This window comes from Onychostoma macrolepis, chromosome 05 (assembly GCF_012432095.1).
Source record: "Onychostoma macrolepis isolate SWU-2019 chromosome 05, ASM1243209v1, whole genome shotgun sequence".
NCBI classification, from domain to species: Eukaryota; Metazoa; Chordata; class Actinopteri; order Cypriniformes; family Cyprinidae; genus Onychostoma; species Onychostoma macrolepis.
In genome coordinates this window covers 557845-564053 of record NC_081159.1, presented here as the reverse complement: position 1 = coordinate 564053, position 6209 = coordinate 557845, and positions in this window count along the sequence as shown.

Here is a 6209-nt window from a genome sequence, read left to right as displayed (position 1 = left end):
GTTTAAGTCTTTTGAAGAGGTATGATGGCTGTGTGGTAAACCGATTTAATTTAGGCTTGTGTTTACACACAAACATTAGGTGACGTACCTAGAGCTGATCAAATAAGGTAAACGGAAGCTTTTGTGTTTGTTTGAAGGAGCTGTAAGTCGGTTAGTGTGTGATCCTCAAGACTGGAATACACTACACAATTTAAAATCTTAACAGATTTTTAAAACACTAGGCATCATACACTTACCAACTTTGTAAATAGTGACAAAGGAAAACTGGGCATCATATACTAAAAGACTGAGGATCATACACATCCAGACTTTGAAATCGTTCCGATAACAACAAACTCATGCAGACACCACACATTATAGGAGCAAAACGGTTAAATCTAGGATTTTTTTGTCCTCATGTTTGTGGTCTCTCACATTTTGAAGATCTTATAAGATTTTAAAAAATCTTTTAATGTGTACCCAGCATAAATGAAGTCAGTAACATTAGGGCCTTTCGGACCGCTTTAGTTCCAGAACTAAATGTACAGTACTAAAGTACTGGGATGAGTTTGCGTGAACTATTTCCCAGTACCATTTAAAGGGTTGCATTCACACCGACAGTGGGTACTAGGAAGTGATGTAAGCCGGTCGACAGCGACATCATTTGTGTTTTCGTACGCGTTTGGCCAATCAATGTCTACTTACGTCACGGGTAGTACCAGTTGTGCTGGTTAGACCCTGCTCCGGAGTAGGAGCTAATTTGGTTCTCGATAAAGGCAGTCCGGTACTAAAATCGCACCCAGTTCCGGCGGTGCGAAAACGCCAAAAAGTGGGTAGTTCCACAATTAGTTCTGGTACTATGAAAAGGTTCCCGTTGAGCGAAAGGCCCTCTTGACTAATAACCTGTCCATATCGAAAATTACAGTGTAGTTTTCAGCAAACTCTTGCATTTCCAAAGTATAAAGAAAATTTTGTTGATGTAATATTATGATATGAGCCCTTGAATATATTTATCTTGACTGCGGTTGAGTCCCAGAGGAATGTTTTTCCTTCAAGAGCTTCAGCATGTGAGCTATTAAAGCCTGTCTGATAGCAGCTGATCCCGGAGAGAGCAGCACTTTGAGCTTTCCAATCGGATGGCCCTTCCCGCTCTGAAGTGAAGAGGGCCGAGCATCTTATCAGCTTTCCCAGGCCGGACACAGCATCCTCTTGAGAAGACCTAGTTCTGAAGCGCTGAGCTGCTTATCAAGAATGGCCTTGTGTAGTGTCGCCATTATTAGACTGTCAATCACGGTCTGGGGTCATGAGCATTTCAGTTTGAGAAGCTGCTCTATGGCACATGACCATTGATGACGACAGCTGATGCACTCAGCAGAAATGGATGCCCTTTATATTCTCCTGTGTCTCTTCACTTGTGTTTTTGCCATGCGGCTACTTCCAGGTGAAACGTGGCACTGTTTGTATTGTTCAGTGGCTGGAGGGACGTTTTCTGTTAGTTCTTATAGAGCTGATGACACCTGATGACTGACGTTAGGAGTGGACTGAACCACACTCATATCTGATTGTATTACCTGGTTAATTAACTCTAAACACACCCCTGCTTATTGAAATGTATTGTAATTTATACAACAGTTCTTTTCTTTTCACCGTTTGTATCACTCCGCTTGCTGAAGTTGCCGTGTTTCTCACAGCAAGTATTATGGCGGCTCTATAATTTTCAAAATAATACTGTTTTGTGTCATGGAATATAGTTTTGTACTTGTTTGGCCTTCAAATATGTGGTTTGTTAATAAAGATAGCGCCTATTTGAAAATTAGCTTCAACATTTTTGGACATGTGAGCTCCAGGGCGTCAGTGGCTGTTCAGTGCTCATGAACCTGCAGAGAGAGCGCCTCACCTTGGCCAGATCTTCTGGAATTTACCACTGGCTCTGATGTCTCTATAGTGGTTAAACATGAGATATATTTCATTTTGGGTAAATCTAACGGGCAGTCTTTGGTCTCATTAATCTATTATTTGTTCCAGAGCAAATAGTTTTTGCAAAATCTCATCATGTTTATGTAATGCTGTATCAGATGCAGGTAATCACGATCGCTCAGTCAATCTCTCTCATAATACTCTACTATCGCTTTTACTACAGTAATACAATAAGCTTTTAATGAAGCAACTCAACGTTCCTTCGTTACTAGTTCTAAAGTGACGTTTTGGAATTAGTAACGGAGGCTTGGGTTCAGCTGTTAAACTGTCAACTTTAGATTTGAATCTGTGTCGGAAGGAAGTAGTTCTGTCCAAAAGAGGGCTTTTAAAGACACACAGTTGTTATTTTTTATGTATTTTTTAATTTTTTATTATTGCTCATATGTCTGATGCTGTTGGGTGTGTTATGATGTTGTGGTGGAATCAGGCCGTGATTCACAAGTTTTTATGTTGTGAATATGGTAGAGCATTCAGTTTCCTTATAAGGAACGAAAACAATATGGACAATCATTGTAGAAATAATGTGCATGAAGGCTTGAAGGTAGATTTCAGCAGCAATTTTCTTTTGAAAATTTGTAGTTCTGCATCACAATAACATAAACAGATAATGTAAATACTGCTCTGTGTACACTACCATTTAAAAGTCTGGGGTCAATAAGATGTTTAATGTTTTTGAAAGAAGTCTGTTCTGCTCACCAAGGCTGCATTTATTTCATAAAAAATTGTGAAATATTATTCCAATTTATAATAACAGTTTTGTATGTTAAAATGTTGAATTTTATGCTGATTACTCCAGTCTTCAGTGTCACATGATCTTCAGAAATCATTCTAATATGCTGATTTGCTGCTCAAGAAACATTTCTGATTATTACCAATGTTGAAAACAGTTGTGCTGCCCATTGTTTTTGTAGAAACGGTGATACATTTTATTTTTCAGAATTCACAGATGAATAGAAAGTTCAAAAGAACAGATTTTATTTGAAATAGAAATCTTTTGTAAAATGAAATGTCACTTTTGACTTTTAATGTATCACTGCTGAATAATCTTACTGACCCCAGACTTTTGAATGCATGATGTAGCGCTGCATTCACCCTCTTTAGATGCTTGCATGAACTCTGCAATCTTTCTTTTGTTTTCTGGCCTCTCCAACATCATCTAGCTGGTAGACAAAGTTTTGATTTAAACATTTACTGCTGTGGTTGATTTGGCCACAAGGTGGCAGTATTGAGCAAAGAACCACATATGATCCCCCAGATGTGTTGGGAGACGCATGTATTTCTGAACATCACTCAGAGTCGGTGGTCTTGTGATTCAGCTGAGCATGCAGGCAGATCTCAAACCTGATCAGGTCTGTGAGAATCAGTGAGCGAGTGTGTCAGAATCAGATCAGAGAAAGCACATCAGACATCAGATACGACGAGTGTTTCCCTGACGTTTCCTCAGGAGCATTTGAGGAATTTTTTTGTTTTGCCTTTTTGTTTCTCTCTGATGATGTGATTATGGCATTCCCTACACACTGAAATCCCATTGATCCTAATAACGCTGGAGGAATTGAACTCTGCTACCACCTGTCAGTGACACATGAATCATGGGCCAAACCTGCTCAAGTCTTTTGTCCCACTGCGATAAATCCTGATACACCCTATTAGACAGAAGAAGTGAATGTGAAGGCCAGGCGTTTAGTTACAGCATGTGGCGAGAGAATGTGCTACGTCTGCTCGCCGGAGAGCTCTCGGCACGCGAGGGACCTTTTCCTCTCTCCGTCCGCTCTTGTTTTTCAGCGTCTTGTGTGTGAGCTCGTCTTGCTTTTATAACCTGCGTCGGTGACTGGTTATAGATCGGAGTTAACTATGATGTGGCCGTTCATAGGGATCAAACGCGAAATTGCGGCCAGCGGAGCGATGCAGCTGTGTTTGAGACTGATTCAAAACACAGAGCTGAACTGAAGATCTTTCATTGCAGATGGTTGAACAGCAGCTCAGCACTGGTTAAACTGGTTAAAGGAATAGTTCACCCAAAAATGAAAATGTGCTGTTAGTTTACTGACACGTACACCATCCATGATGTAGGTGACATTTATTATTCAGTAGAACACTAAAGAAGGTTTTTAGCTGAAATCGTGCTCCTTGGCGATTCATATAATGAGAGTCAATGGGTACCGTCACTTTGAGAGTCAGAAAAAAGCATATCAGGCAACATGAAATGAGTCCTCATGGCTCCTGATGATATACTGAGGTCTTATGAAGCGAAACGATCGTTCTGTGCAAGAAACTGAACATTATTGACAACATTATCACCTGTAATCCAGAGCCTCCTCTTTGCTGTTTTACTCTTTGGATGGTCTGTTTTGGGTGAATTATATCTTTAACAAGGTGAATCTCACAAAACCTAAGGTTGCAATGTTTAAATGACAAAAATATACAACAATAATAATAATAATAATAAAAAGAAGAAGAAATAACACGTTATGACTTTTTTCCCCATTTCCCGTTCTCATTGCTGTAGTGTGTCCATTATTCTCGATGATGATTCTTATTAGATGGTTGTCTTTCATTAAACTCAGCATTAATTAAAAGATGCACAACAAATACTGGCATACAGTATAATTGCTTTACACTTTAAATAATATATCATTATTTTATTAGCAGCACAGTAACGAGAATTGGTGGGGCATGTTAATGATGCAAAAAGTCTTATTATTCCTAAAAGCATTCTTCCGGTTCCTTCACGTGATCGACTCGCTCTAGTTCAGATTCTGATGTAGTGTTGTGTGTCTCAGGTGTGTGAACTTCATCAGTGTGAGTCATTTACATGCAGTCGACGCGTCGCGTCCGCTCCGTCCCAAGCTGGGCTCCGTCTGCATGTGTTTTGTGTTACTGAGGAGAAATCAAGGGCCCCAGTGTGTGCCACATTCTCCAGGCCCGCGCTGAGCGCTTGTGTAGTGTTTCCTTTCTTTTGCTGATGTGTTTTTGCAGAGATGTAGATGACCGTCTGCTAGTTTGACTGGCGATTTGGATTGTTTGATTAAATTATTAGCCTGTTTAAACTGGAAGCCGTCAGTTCAAACCACCATTAAATATGGTTCAAATTTATAATTCCTCACATGTGACAGATCTGTCGTTTGGATCCAAACACTAAAAATCACATTGTATGTAGAAATTTGCCTTCTGACTTCAGTGTGAACAGTTGCTCTTCATGCAATTTTCTAAACTCTGCATTCTATATTAAAAACAATTTTAATTATATATTTATCAATATATGTATGAAAAGTAGATATTTGTATTATTCCTGTTTGATGATGTAGTCAATACTGTAAATGCATCGAGTTGTTTGATTATGTTTAATACGGCCGTGCTGCGTGTGTAACTAGTGACCGGTTGAGTGTTTGTTCCTCTGATCCCTGAAGCCGTCTGTGTAAGATTCTGTGTTTGTCAGTGTCGCCTCTAAAGCCATCGCTCGCTCATTTACCGTGTGTTGTTTGTTAATATTATTCTTTCATACATCTTATCTCTACTGTTACCTCTGTTTTGCGTCTCTCTACTTGAGGTTGTCATTGTTGTTTTTTAAAGAGAGAACCTTTAAATGTATGTACGTTTAGTTTAAAATATTTTGTGAAGAATTAGTGGAAGAAATTTCCTATTATTTGCAATCTTTTACTTTCCCATTTTCTCCCTGCAAGCAAAGCCATTTGTTATTAAACGCTTCATTAATGTCTTACATAGGGGAGAAATAATAACCTTTCAGCATCAAGATTTTAGGTTTAGCCTTATTTGAATGAATAATGTAGTGTATGGTGTATAGTAATCATTTTTAATCATCTTAGGTGTGAGAAATATTCCATGCATTACATGACCATGTAGTTATTATACAGGAATAATAATTATAAAAAAGATTTATTAGAAGTGAAGCATATCACACTGTTGATACTAGTTAATATTTTATGCCAAAAATGCAACTAACTTTCAATAAATCAGTAAAACGATTCATAATGGATTGGACTACTACTCCCAGGTTCTGCTCAATACGGCTCAGGCGTTAAAAGAAATTTAACAGTGTTATACATATTGAGTTAATATTAAACAGTAACACATTGACAGCGCTGCTACTTTGTATATTAATTAAAAATTTGGGCATTTATATTACATATTGAAAAAATGAGTGATTAATCATTTAATACAAATAAATAATAAAGGTTTGTTCTGATATTATTAATCAGAATATCTCTTCTCCTGTCCCTGAAAAGCTCCAGATT